The following is a 15,294-nucleotide window of genomic DNA, read 5'->3' as shown; positions in this document are numbered from 1 at the left end:
TTATAACTGGCGTCCACTGGTGAAAGCTAAGCATGTGGGTAGAAAAAGGTACAAATAAAATCCGCAGTTAAAACAACAACAAAATTAGTTTCATGTGTAAAACATGGGATATGTCTTCTCATTTTATATGGCACGATACTGTAAACATTTATGTTAACTTGACTTTACGATAGTTATTTTAGGATATTTTATGGTTACATGCTGGCAACCATAAAATACTGGTCATTTTTAATTAATTGAAAAGGCGTAGAATAGATTACATGAAGTGAACACTTTCTCAGAGTGGTTGACTGATTGTCTGCACCTCCTGATTTGCTCCCACCTGCTGTAGAAGATATTTTCACGACATACTTTTTCTGTAACTTCCTGAAGAAGGCTGGATGCTGAAACACATCGAGGTATTGTTTGTATTTATTTTCTACCTGTGGGGGATGTGATCGTTTTAATAAAGGCATTTTAAAACCTTCTTGGAGACGAGTGTCTGGGTTCCATTCACCACCACTGTATTTGGGTGTTCTTGTTGAGATTGTTTTGTGCATCAAACTGAGAAATGTGAAGAGCACTTCAATGATTTAGGCTAGAAGTCACATGAAGAACACATGAAGTGTCATGCAGACTTTTACTGTTTCAACCCACTTCATCACTCAGACGTACTGCAGTGGTGGAGACAGAGATTATTATTAATGTAACTTCTACCATTACTATTCTACTAAACCATACCACTGTGATGTAACTTCAGACGTGACACACCTTTGACCTTTTATACTAGTATGGGATTAATCCTAATTATTGTTGGTGAGACAGAACAGATCAAAACAAACACACAGTGGTTCAAATGGACATTATGGAATCAGTTTTCTCCAGATGTGCTGAGAATCAACACAAACACACAATGTGGCTTCATGTGAAACTGCTTTATTAAAGACAAATGCAACAATAAAACAAACATGAAGGATGTTGATCATGTGACGACAAAGATGATTTTATTGGACGGATTCATCCATGATTGATTCAAGGAACTCAGGATTTCCATGAAATAAAAAATATTTTCACAATTTTACTAGCTATGTTGCCTCAAAGCAACAATATGCAACAGTGGAATGCGGATTCCCAGTTCTTATGCTAGTAAGCAATACTAATAGCAATATAACATTTCACACAGATGGCAGGATACCAAGAATTATTAAAGTATTTGTCAGTTAGTGCCTTGTTTTTTATTTTAAAATACTTAATAACAATAGTTATGATGACAGTTTAGCTATTAGTATTCATAGGCATAGACTAGAATTTATAGCTTTGTAAGCTCAGATGTGCATGTGTGTGTGTGTGTGTGTGTGTGTTTGTGTGTGTGTGTCAGTCAAATGTTCAATCTGCCACTAATATTCCTAGATACATATAATAATTGTGTAATTATCCTTTTCAGTGACAGTGGACCGGCCCCAGTCTGCTTGGACCGCATAGACCACTGGTCTGTCTACAGTGAAAACAGAGGGAGGTGTAAATATCCTGGATGTAATGGCATAATCAAGGCCATAAAAAAAAAAAAAAAAAAAAAAAAAACTGCACTTTTTGTATTTATTCCACTTATTGCATGTTGTTGCACCAAAGTAACATACCCAAATCTACCCCCTATTATTATAATTTGTCTAAATTATGTGTTGAATTGTTCAATGTGCTCTATGACAGGTAATAAAATGTGTGGAAATATTTTTTTCTCTCTATTATTTCATATATCATGCAATGGAGGGTTAAATCAAATCTGGTCATCTGGTCTGGTCTGGTCTGGTCTGGAGTGGTTTCTTCCTCATTTCCTCTCCTCTCTCTAAGAGACTAAAGACAGACAAGAGGAGACAACAGAAAATAAATACATTTGGCAAAATTATTTAACTATAAAATAATTCTGATTCTGAAAATGAGAGTAAAGTTACCTTTTTAAAATGGAGGGGTCTCAGTGCATCCTGTCTCCTTTGGTCATCTGGTCTGGTCTGGTCTGGTCTGGTCTGGCCTGGTCTGGTCTGGACTTGTTTCTTCCTCGTTTTGTCTCGTCTCTCTAAAAGACAAACAAACAAGACAATAATGAATAAACCAAATCAGGAACAAACAAATATTAAACTGTGTAAGAATTCTGATAACATAAAAAATGGTATATTTGTCTTTTTAAAGGTGAGGGTTCCTGGCTCCTGACATCTCTAAAACAAACGACAAGAGAAGAGGATAGTTAATAAATGATGTCAACAACAAGCACAATCATTATTATTATTTAACTGCATAAGAATTCTGATAAATGTAAAATAAATGCATATTGATCTTTTTAAAGGCGAGGGTTCCTGACATCTCAACGACAAAAGACAGAAAATAAACAAATCTGGCAAAATTATTTAACTATAAAATAATTCTGATAACATAAAATGAGAGTAAAGTTACCTTTTTAAAATGGAGGGGTCTCAGTGCATCCTGTCTCCTTTGGTCATCTGGTCTGGTCTGGTCTGGCCTGGACTGGACTGGTGGTGTGGTCTGGACTGGTCTGGTCTGGTCTGGTCTGGACTGGACTGGTCTTTCTGGACTGGTCTAGTCTGGACTGGTCTGGACTGGTCTGTCTGGACTGGTCTACTCTGGACTGGAGTGGTCTGGTCTCGTCTGGACTGGTCTTGTCTGGACTGGTCTGGTCTGGTCTGGACTGGTCTGGACTGGACTGGTCTAGTCTGGCAAGAGGGGACAATAGTTGTGTTATTTTAGGACATCTCAGTACAACATGAACACAATCTATTTCACTTCTAGATTTCCTGTAAAGGACGACTTACTAAAGCTTGATCTCAGCCGATGATGAGTCAGCAACATGAAATGAATGAACTATTTACAAATGTACAATATTTACCCCTCAGACACCCATATCATTCATATGGTGCAGTATGTCCACAGGGGCCCCGGTGCAAGACGCTACCAGGGGCTTCACCGGCCCGGCCAGACGCACAGGCCGGCTCTGACAAATAAAATCCAAATGTCTCTCAGCACGAGGATGAAGCGGTGGACAGTCCCCGGTGCAAGTCGCTACCTGGGGCCTGAAGGTTTCCTTTACAAGAAATCCCTTCACGCCATCCAATCACAGTCTGAGGCGTTTCTTTGCTGGATGCAGATGGCTGCTGCTGCTCTCCTCCTCACAGTTCTTTCTTTTTCGTCCCTGAGTCTTTAAACACTGAGCAGACTCTTTGGTGAACCGACAGAGGGTTGACATGAGGACTTGTCCATCTGCCTCGTAGTCGCTCACCCTCCAGCGGTTTGTCAGCTTGGTGCTGGAACAGCGGTAAACAGGAGAGATGACTCTGGTAACATTCCTGCCATCAACCTCCATGTGTCGGACACAGTTTCTGAAGTCCCCCTTCAGGGCTCCCAGGCTCGCCTTCTCAGGAAGAGGTGGTGTAAATATTGGACGAAGAGAAGGAATGGAGCCTGCAGGGGGCTCCACCAGACCTGACGGTGTGATGCCCTCTTTCTCCTCCTGCTCCGCATCGTCGAAGAAGGGTGTGGCGGTCAGCTTGGAGCGGAAGTTTCCCTTGTAGGGGATCATCGGGAAATCTCTGGAGCCTGTGATGAGGTTGTGGTACAGGCTCAGGATGGAGTCCCTCATTGACTCGATGCTGGAGCTGCTCAGAGGACGGTTCCTCATGTTAGTAACCATGAGTTGGAGGTCTCGTCCTGGCCGAGGCAGAGCAGCTGAATGGAGGGTCAAGAACAGGAAAAGGTTAGTGACATAATCAGGATGACATGATTGGACTCATTAAGACCAAGATTAACGAGTCAAAATAGTTTCAAAGACACACAGAACAACATAAGAGAGTCTTAATGAGGAAAACCTTATTTAAGATGATTCATGTGGTTCAAGTCCAGCATGACTAATGTGAAGACTTTACCACACTACATGATGTTAAAGAGAATCCTATTTATTACAATTCAAACTAAAAACGGAGATTTTGACACACACACACACACACACTTACACACACACACACACACACACACACACACACGCACGCACACACGTCCGTCTCCATGGCGCGTGCAACATACAGAACTTTTAGCATAGTTGGTCTATGCTTCCCCAATAAAAACACTTTCTCTCGGTCACAACTTCAATATTCAAACTTATTTGTTCTCGGTAAAATCCATCGTCTGTCGTGATTTTATATGGAGATAACAACTTTAATCATTCATGTTCCCTGTGTCTGTGCTGTGATTTACCATCACGGTCATCCAGCAGGCGGAGGATGCTGGCAATAAGCAGGTGCTTCTCCCGCAGGAAGACCATCGTTCACTCTCTCAGATGTCAGGAGGTCAACACAGATGTTTTACGAGCACAAAGTTTCTCTTTCAACAAATCACCGCTGGCTCGTAACAAGTCTCTTCACTTTCTGCACTTCACTGTCAGCGTTCAGGTGCGGAATGTAATAGAACGATGAGGCTTCAGCTAAATGAGCGGCGGAACGTATGGAGTTAGATTTGTGTCTTTATGACATGCGAGAAAATAAATGATCTGAGAGAAAAAAAAATATTTGAGAGAAAAAATTATCACACTGATAGCAAAAGATAATATTTGAGACTAAAAAAAGTTTTGAGAGAAAGTATTTTTTCATAGAACATAAAAAAAATATAAATTTTAAAAATTATTTCTGAGAAAAAAAAATCTCTCTCAAAATATATTTTTTTAACTCTCCAATATAGATTTTTTGCTATCAGTGTGAACACATTTTCTCTCAAAACGTTTTTCTTCTCGCTCTCAAAACCTTTGCTCTCGAAGCAATTTCTTCTCGTGTCAGGATTTTTCTCTCGTGTCAGGATTTTGCTCACGCCGTGAAAATGATGTCAGGGGCAGGGCCACGTTCCTATTGGCCGGTCGGGTGAGCCCGACGAGCCTCCTATTGGCCGGTCGGCTGAGCCCCGTCTTGGGAGTCGAACTGAATCATTACGCCATTGTCGATTCACAGGCATGGGCTGTGTTTGAAATGCCATACTAACGTACTGCCTACTACATACTCAACGTGTATGTACTGCATACTGCCTACTAAATGACCGTTTGAGTATGCTGCTGTTCACATGGAAGTTTACACATATCATACTACATTTTTTTTGTTTTTTAACTTTATTGACATCTTCTCTCACGTAACTGAATCGATTACATTAGCGGTTCTAGCTCCCGTTTAATGGAAATTACTTATCAAAATATAAAGCATGATTATTATTACACTTAATTAAATATTTCTAAATATTTTAAAGTCAAATTACAATTGTCAAATGTTTTCTACAGTTTATATGCGCGCTCCCACGCTTTCCCTCTTTCTTCCTCTTACCTGAGTAGCTGCTTCACTCGCCATCGATCGCGACTATTAAGCAGCTTTTATCGATCATTAATCGTCCGTTCATAGATCGTATTATACCTCTGACCAGGGAACACCAGCAACCTTCACCGCGGAGACGACGGAGGCAATCGGCCCGTCGGAGGAGCTACATTATTCACATGCACATGGAATTTGGATTTCCCTCTGAAGTAAGTAATATGACTTATCTGGTTTAAATACGTTCCTTTATTATTTGATTATCAATAGATGTGCATATGCATGCATAAACAAATGTAGGCTACATGTAGGCTAATATAAGTGGTTTTAATAATATCATGTATGAGTTTGGTGTGATTAAAAATAAACAAGTACAAGCAAGTGGGATATTAGTGAATAATTTATTAGACAAATAATCCATGTTATATATACAGGTTGCAATACGTGTATGATAAGAAATAAGTAGTTTATCAACAAATGAATAGGAAAGCATTCAGAATAAATGTAATATCTGATGTTTTCTGTTACAGGTTGGTGCCAGACGGCCGTACTGCAGGTCAATCCTCCTGTTCCCCCGCTGGGCCTCTACTTCGGGAAGGGGATTTAAGGAAGGACTTCTGTCTTTCAAGGTGTTCCACGGAGATCCTCGTCCACTGCTTACTAACAGAACAGATGGGTTCCATGTCCATAGTTCCACGGTGGTGATGGGGGTGACAGCGACGAAGTCAACGAGCCACTCCAGCAGTCCTGGGACATCCTCAGAGGCTCGTAGCTGCAGTGTCTGCTCCAAATGTCCAGATCCCTGGTGTTGCAAGAACATGATTATTGTTGAGGTTTTATTTGTGTTTATCAGTAGTGCAGTTTATAAGTAATACCACACAGTAGTTCTTACAGACAAATGTTTCCTGTTTAATGATTTACGATTATTAGGTTGTGTACAAATCTAAATAATAAATATCTGAATATATATGATTGTTGACTCATGTTTTAGGCCTGCAGGTCTTTTTCCCTCCTGCTCTGGAGGAGAGACCCTGCTGCAGTGGTTGGCATCATGGCTGAGGAGATGGGGTGTAGTGGAGTAATAGCAGGTCTTTGCTCCATCACCTCATCCATGACAACAAACACTTCCAGTGTGCAGCAGTGACCTCTCCTCCCTCAGTGCTGACACTGTCAGTTCCTATAAACAACATATACATACATACAAACACTTATCGTAATCATTGTTTAGATCAACTATTCACCACTAGTCATATATTAGAATATGGACAATAATACTGTTCCACATGGGATAAACTTAATGGACTCTGATGTTTTAACACATTGTAGATATTACCCAGCACTGACTTTGCCTGATTATTAATAAGAAAGACAACTTCATTCATGTTCAACAGAACGTTTCAGGTAGACATCTCAGGAGAGCAGGACATCTCCCATCTATATACGCTGGTGTTCAACCTTATATCATTGAGTAGCTTAATATGCAACAGTAGTAGTTAAGCCCTGCATATGAGAATTATAACATTTAACACCACATTTTTTAAGTGAAGCCTCTCAGAGCAGCATTCCTCCTGCCGATGAACGTCTCCTCATCGTTCCCTCCACTGAATGAGGCGCTCGGTGTCTGCATCCGTCCCTTTAACGAACGGTGCACCGCGTTATTTACCGCCGTTAGTAAATATATAACCACGGTTTAACATAAGCACTATATTCTTAGTTAACGTCAGTAAAAACGGCACATTTGCCGCTTCGGTTACGCTCGCTAACCTCTATGGTAAATTACCGTCAGTAGGCTAGCCAGCTGGCAGGACCTTCGATTCGTAACGTTAACGTACAATTCCAACAACAATAAAGTAACGTTCATTATCAATACGATTTAAAAGTCAGCTGGAAACATAAAAGTCATGTTACAGTATACTTACATGTGTACCCGGTTTGTGTCGGGCTGTCGCAATCGTCGGCCATTATCCAAAACTTTTCAGAAGTCAGACGAGCTGCAATGCATTTTGGGGAAGTTGAGTAGATCTCCCAAGACTCCCAAGACGGGGCTCACCCGACCGGCCAATAGGAACGTGGCCCCGCCCCTGACATAATTTTCACGGCGTGAGCAAAATCCTGACACGAGAGAAAAATCCTGACACGAGAAGAAAAATTGCTTCGAGAGCAGAGGTTTTGAGAGCGAGAAGAAAAACGTTTTGAGAGAAAATATGTTCACACTGATAGCAAAAAATCTATATTGGAGAGTTAAAAAAAAATATTTTGAGAGAGATTTTTCTTTTCTCAGAAATAATTTTAAAAATGTATATATTTTTTATGTTCTAAAAAACATGAGCTGGAAAGATCTTGGCCGCATAATCACCGCAGCTGAAGAATCAGGGGATCCGTGGGAGGAGAAAGGTGGGGGAGTTAGCTTTTCACCCAAATTGGAGATTTATATCATGCAGCTAAATTGGGTAACAAACGGTAAAAAGGCTGTTCATCTAAAAGGGGGGAACAAACAAAACGTGGCAGAATGATACCAATTAACTGAAGAAGAAGAATCAGTTAGCAGGTGTTCCACTAATATTATGGTCAACTGCGTCTGCAGATGTGGGTAAGATATAGAACCGATAAAAATTACACCAAAAGGATCATTAAGACCATATCAACGTCAGTATCCACTAAAACCAGAGGCCGAAGCAGGCATAGAACCAATCATTAAAAGATCTGGCTAAAGCAGGGATCATCATAGAATGTCCTGATTCACCCTGTAACACACCTCTGTTTCCAGTCAAAAAAAGCAGCACCATCTACAGGATGGCGCATGGTTCAAGACCTGCAGGCTGTCAACAGAGCTGTGATACCAAGGGCGCCCGTAGTGCCAGATCCACATACGCTGCTAAATGAGTTAAGTCCACAGGCCAAATTCTTCTCAGTTATTGATCTAGCAAATTCTTTCCAGTGCACCCAGACTCACAGTTTTGGTTTGCATTTTAATACAGAGGAAAGAAGTACACTAACACAAGGATCCTTCAGGGATATTGTGAAAGTCCTACCATTTTCTCGCGGGCAATGTCATCAAATCTAGCCAAATTTAACCCACCAAAACAAAGTCAAATTCTGTTGTATGTCGATGATATTTTGATAGCTTAAAAAACTCAAGCTGACTTTAAAACAGACACTCTGGTGCTGCTGAAGTTTTTAGCTGAACAAGGTCACAAAGCAAGTAGAAACAAACTGGATGGATTGCTAATTACGCTGAATTAGCACAACCACTGCAGGGTCTAATCTATGATCAACCTATGGCAGCCGGGGATAATATTATTTGGACACAGAACAATCCTTCAAACAACTAAAACAGGTTTTAGTGAGCACATCAGTATTAGCACTCCCAGACTACAAAAAAACCTTTCATCCAAACATGTGACGCGAGAGGAGGATTCATGACCAGCGTTCTAACACCTTTTGGACAAAAACTAAGACCGATAGCTTACTACTCTTCTAAACTTAATCCCATAGCAAGAGCTATGCCTCCATGCTTGCAGGCAGTGCAGGCAGCAGCTATTGCTGTACAGAGTTAAGCTTTGCTCGTGTCGTTTCATCCATTGACATTGAAGGGTTTACATGCGGTTTCTGTACTTCTGATGCAAAACAAAGTAGCTTTCATGTCACCAGCACTAGGGGTTTGAATCTTCACTGGTCCCACGATTCGATTCGATTACGATTATCCAGTCAACGATTCGATTCCACGATGCATCACGATGCATCATGATTACTGCACGTGGCTATGTTTTCGTCAAAGGATACAAGCAGTCTGATATATATATGAACTCCCTTTTTATTTTATGTGCTCTGGGAAAGCACAAACATCACAAAAGCTAGAAGAACAAGCTTATGTAGTGCTGTTACTTGTTAACAATATGAACTGACATATGAATTGTTACTGATTTAAATGTTTACAGAAATAACAGATAAGCCGAGCCTACCTGTTGTGTGAATAAATCTTCAAAAAACAAAACATTCTGCAGTTCTGGAATATAAATATCCATAAAAATATATAAAGCCATAACAAATGTGAAAGTAAACAAAAATAAATAGCATAGGCCTAGCCTAAGCCTGTTGTATGCATATTATAACTCTTCAACATTCTGCAGTAACATGCTACAACAAATATAAAAGTGACAGTAACAGCCAGGACACTTCCTGAATGTGCCATACAATGTGACGGTAAACAATAATAAATAGCATAGGCCTAGCCTAAGCCTGTTGTATGAATATTATAACTTTTCAACATTCTGCAGTAACATGCTACAACAAATATAAAAGTGACAGTAACAGCCAGGACACTTCCTGAATGTGCCATACATGTGTGCCATACATCACAAACATGAATAACTGCTCAGCATTTGGGAAAATGCAAGTTTTTCTGTAAGAACACCAGCTGATCCACATGCTCTGGTTTGAGAGTGCTTCTTTTAGCAGTGACCACATCTCCTGCAGTGGAGAAAACCCGCTCTGCAGATACGCTTGTGCCTGGGATGCACAAGTATCGCTTTGCCAGCCGAGAGAGGAGGGGAAATGTGACCTCGTGGACACGCCACCAGCTCAAAGGGTCCTCAGTGAGAGGCAGAGATGGGACTTTGCAGAATCTCTCCATTTCCTCTTCAGCCCTGGCATAGGGGGTCTTGGGTTCTGCTGTACCTTCAGTGTCAGTAAAAGACTGTCCTAGCAAACTCACAAGCAGTGATTTCTTTCTTTTGGGAGGAGAGGGGCTGTTCTCCGTGGATGTTTCATCTTCCAGAGTTCCTGTTACCCCAGGCTCTTCATCCACTCCTGTCCTCCTAGGTGTGCACCGGGTCTATATTTGAACAAAATAATAGAAAATTTAAGATAGTGTACTCAGTCAGTCAATGCAACAGCTCACATCTATCAGGATAACTATGTATACTATAACTTTTTTTTCAGACAAAACTTTAACTTATTGTAGCTACTTTTAATATTGTTATGAGCAATGTTTTAATATATAAAACTATATTTAATATCAAGTTACTTAAATAATTAATTACTTGAATATTTAAAATATATTTAATATTTTAATACATTTTTACAAGTTTTACAAGAAACATGATGAAATTACCTCCAAGGCTGCAGCCTCCTCAGTCACTCCTCTGTATAGCTCCAACCTCTCCTCTTCTGTGAGAAAACGCAGTCCCTTAAAACGGGGATCCAGGGTAGAGGCTTTATGAAGGATCATCTTCTCTGCCTCCCTGCTGTACCTCTTCAGGAGATCTGTTTTGATGGCATTCTTGACCTCATGGACCAGGGGCGAGTCTCCGATGGTGTCTGTCATGTTCTGACAGAGTTGTGCATTTAGAGGAGCAATAAGACATACTGTTGGATTGCTCTCTTCAGACATCAGTAAAGTTGCATCCTTCATAGGCTTTAATGCACTCAAAATGTCCTCTGCATTTGACACATCTGTTTCGTTGAGAGTGCAGAGGTCTGACTCTCCTTTTCTGATTTCTGGAGACAGCAAGGTGGCACAGATTGCAGGCTGTTGTTCCAAGAACCTCTCGACCATGTCGTATGCGCTGTTCCACCTTGTTGCAACATCAGTTATCAGCTTATGATTCTTCATGTCAAGACATTTCTGTTTCACTTTCAGAAGATGGCTCGCTGTAGTGCTGCGGTGGAAGAACGTTGATATTCTTCGGACTCTGCCCAGAAGCCTGGAGACAGTGGGCATTTTAAGAGCCCGCTGGGATGCGAGATTCAGCGTATGGGCGAAGCATTTCACATGAGGGAATTTTCCAACTTGAGCTGCAACAATCATGTTTGATGCGTTGTCCGTCACAAGCACCACATCTTTATCCGATAGCTGCCATTCTTCCACGACACGAGACAGTAGCTCTGCCAGGTGAGCACCAGTGTGCGACTCATAAACGGCTCTTGTTTGCAGCACATGTGACACAATCTGCCAGTCCTTGCTAATGTAATGTACCGTTACTGTTAAATAAGATTCTGTCGTGACTGAAGTCCAAGAATCACATGCTATTGCTACGCGACTAGCTTGTATTGGTATTTTTTCTTTGACTTTAGCTTGGACCCCATTCAGTCCAGAGGCCATGACTGCAGCTCCATCGTAACACTGGGCAATTACCTTATTGGTGCAGGCACAGTCCTCCAGAAAGTCCAAAACTTGACGAGCTATGGCTTCTGTGCGCTTATCACCACTGACATCACCAAACTGGAAAAAGCGCTCCTTGACACCACCGTCAGTGGTGTAACGCAGGACATCAGGGGGGGTCCTCCACGCTGGGAGCTGAGTCCGGGCTGCTGCTAGGGGTGCTGTCCTCGGGTCCCTTCGGCCTGACCAGCTGTTGTCTGTCAGGGTCGGAGGGCCTTGGCACTGGCGCCCCCCATGGCACGGTCTGTGAATCCTCCCAGCGTGGATGGCCCCAATGACAGCGCTTCCTCAATTCTCAGTGCCTTGCCATGTCTCCCTGTTGCCGGTATTGTGCATGTGTGTGTATGTGGGTGCGTGTATGGAGGGTGGGAGGTGTCTACTTTATTGTTTTTATTTTTGTGTAAAGCACTTTGTGCTGCGCACTCAGTGTATGAAAAGTGCTTTATAAATAAAGATTGATTGATTGATATGACATCTGAGCAGTGTTACTGACGTCAGTTGTCTCGTCTACCATAACGGAGACAAAAGGCGTGTTCCTCACCTCCTCCCTCATTGCTTCGGTCATTACATCTGCCACCGATTGAATCAGGTCATTCTGAATTTTGCTGGAGGTGCTGATGAAAACAGTGGCTGAATCCAGATGACAGCGCATAGGGCTGTCATACTCCGCCAAAAACTCCAGAAACTCCAAGTAGTTCCCCTTTTTTTCGGAATCTTTACTCTCATCATGTCCTCGAAACGCCAGCTCTTGCTTTCCAAGAAATGTGACGACATTGATGAGACGTTTCAGGATCTCTCTGTTCTGCCTGACCTTGTTGTGGGCCGTAGTATGATTACGGCGCTGCTCATCTAGCTGAAGATCAACTCTTGTGTCCCCAAAAGTTTGCAGGTGTGCCGCAGAATCTTGATGTCGGTGGGCTGACTTTGTCAGATTTGTAAGGCTGACAAATCCGCCGCTGACCCAGGTGGATGACTTGTCAGTTGTAAAAAGTAAGCAACTCCAGCAGTACAGCCTGTTTGTTTTCTTACAGCCCGTCATCCACGGATATCGCTGGTAATTTTCGGTCTTGAAATGCCTTTCCACTTTCTTAACCTTTTCTTTTAATTCCAGTTCTGGAGTTGGTCTTCCGTTTTCTATTATTTTAAGTTTTTCTGTGAAAGGCCGCCTTGAAAAAGGCGATGCTATCAAGCTAGCCACAACGTCACTCTCATCTTCCGCCATTTAACTCTGTCTCTCAACCGCTCTCACCACTCTGCAGAGATTCGATGTTTGGACTTCATGAAGGCCTACGACAGGGTTCCCCAATTAGTTTTCACTGAGGGCCAAATTATGTCCAGGTTGCCATGTCGAGGGCCAAATTGTCTGTTATTTTTTTCATTGGACCACTGAACATTGTTTTATGTGCAAATGTTATTATTGTTGCTGCTATTATTTGAAGTATTATGATTGTGATGATTAGTACTACCAGTGGTAGTTGGTTGTAGTAGCAGATAGTAGTAGTAGTCATAGCCTGTGTTGAGGGACAGATAAAAAAATGTACACTTGAAAGAAAATAAGTCCAATATCAACGATTTATTTATTTGAATGCCCCTGGAGAATATTTTGATCAACAACAAAAAACAACAGCACTACAGCAAGTGGTGCACAAGAGGAAAACAATATTGTATAATAGTGGAGTTAATGATTTTTGTTTGCAGCGTCTTGCTGTTGTCTTGTAATTTGCAGACGGTCCCTGCGCACTCGCACGGCTGCACATAGAGATCAATGTTCTCCGTCCAGACCGGAGGACAGCTTATTTATGTAAAAAATCTGGGTTTTGGTCCTTTTAGCTTGTAGTCTATGATATTACGGTGGGAAAGAGTCATCTTTTGTGTTTGAAAACGTTTCTCTTCAGATTTATTGATCCCGAATCTGTGAATATATTTTCAACTTTACCGACTCTTTATTTCACCTTATGGCAGGTTTTTAGTTAGTCACTGGGTCCGCACGGGCCGGACACTTTGCTCTTGCGGGCCGGATTTGGCCCCCGGGGCGCTAATTGGAGATGGCTGTCATATATGAACGTAATTGTCAACACATACATACGGACATTTCTTAATTTTTCAACTTTTAAATATCTCTCTCTGTCTCTTATGTATGTTTGGTAATTTCTAGCCTGCTATATTATCAGTTTTGCTTGTGTGTGTATTTTGGGGTGACTGTTTTTTTATTTGTTTTTTATCGCAAACAACAACAACAAATAACCATCAAATTTAAAGTAACTAAATGTCAGAAGCATAACACAAATAAACAGTCTCAGCCGGAAAAAAACAAAATATATCCGAGAGGGAACAGGAGGAAGCAAAAAGCTTATTTAGTCCCGCCCCTTCCTCACAAAATCATATCATATGCAATAAAAATTAAAATATTGTCATTCAATAGCCTCAGTTTATTGTTGACTGTTGATATCCAAGATGATGTCCGCTAATATAAAACATGTGTAGCACCTTTAACCCTGATTAATGGATACTCACATCCCTAGGTTCGGTAGGAGTTAGGTGAATGACTCAAAAAGAGGAGTGGTTTGAACAGGTGATATTTTAATATCGATGAGAAATAAAATAATAAACATAAACAACTTGGTTGTTCCCTTTTTCAAAATAATAAGGCGCCAGAAAATAAAAAAAGAAAAGAAAAGAGTCCTGGGACACTGAGCACTCCTGCTCAGCGTTCTTGTGTGTTCCGTTGAGGGGGATCCAATGTGTGTTCTGAGTGTCAACGTCAATTGAGTTTCCTTGTCTTCAGTTTCTTTTATTACTACTACCCGGGTAGGTGAGAAGTGTGTGTGTATATCTTATCTGCTCTCAATGTGTGGGATTCAGATGATCCGGAGTCGTTGAGGTAGGTAGGTTCTGCAGCTGGCCACACTGCTTCTCCAACTTTCTCTCTCGCTCTCAGAATCGCTGGGCTGGGCTCGCCATCTCGTTCGTCTCGTCCTCAGAAGCGTTGGGCTGGGCTCGCCATCTTGTTTGTCTCGTTCTCTCTAGCTGTGTCCCAATTCAGGGTCTGCAGCCTTCGGAGGACCCAGCCTTCGCGGTCTACGGAGGCGACACCTTCGGAGACTCCTCCGAAGGCTGGGTCAACCGTCGGTAAATGGGACGGTCTAACCTACGGAGCATTTCCTGATTGCGTCGCGACGTCATCACTTCTGCCGGCCAAGCCCAGGAAAAACACCGGTCAAAACAAAAATACGACAGACGAACATGATGGAGAGTTTTTAATATATATATATATATATTTTTTTCTTTTAATTTAATTTTTATTTTTTTGAGCAAGAGGAGAGGCGGCTGCGACGACACCGGCGGCTTGTTTATCTCCGGCTGGGAGAGAGCCGTGGGGAGGTAACGTTAAAGCCGTTATTTTAACCCATATTAATGTTCATACATAGTTAGCGTAGTGCGTGGTAATTAATATACCCGTTAATAAATGATACCGCTAAGTGACAAGCCATATCAAGTATTGACATGGATAATGTCATTTAACCATAATACTTAATACAGGGTTCGTACAGGTGCTTAAAATGTAAAATCTTTGAAAATGCTGTAATTTTAATGCTGTTTTTCAAGGTCTGAAAAGTGCTTGAATTTAAGTCTAAATCCTTGGCTTATAAAGTGATTAAATTGAATAGTAAAATGTTTACGAGCCCTGTAAATAACCCCGACTTAATTCAATATTTTATTCTTGCCTCTCTTTTAAACATTTTAGTGACATGGCATCCGTCGATTGCATCAGCCCTGCAAACCCCGATGATGGACGATGTGGTG

Source organism: Eutrigla gurnardus (assembly GCF_963514095.1).
Source record: "Eutrigla gurnardus genome assembly, chromosome: 19".
NCBI lineage: Eukaryota > Metazoa > Chordata > Actinopteri > Perciformes > Triglidae > Eutrigla > Eutrigla gurnardus.
This window is presented reverse-complemented; position numbering follows the sequence as displayed.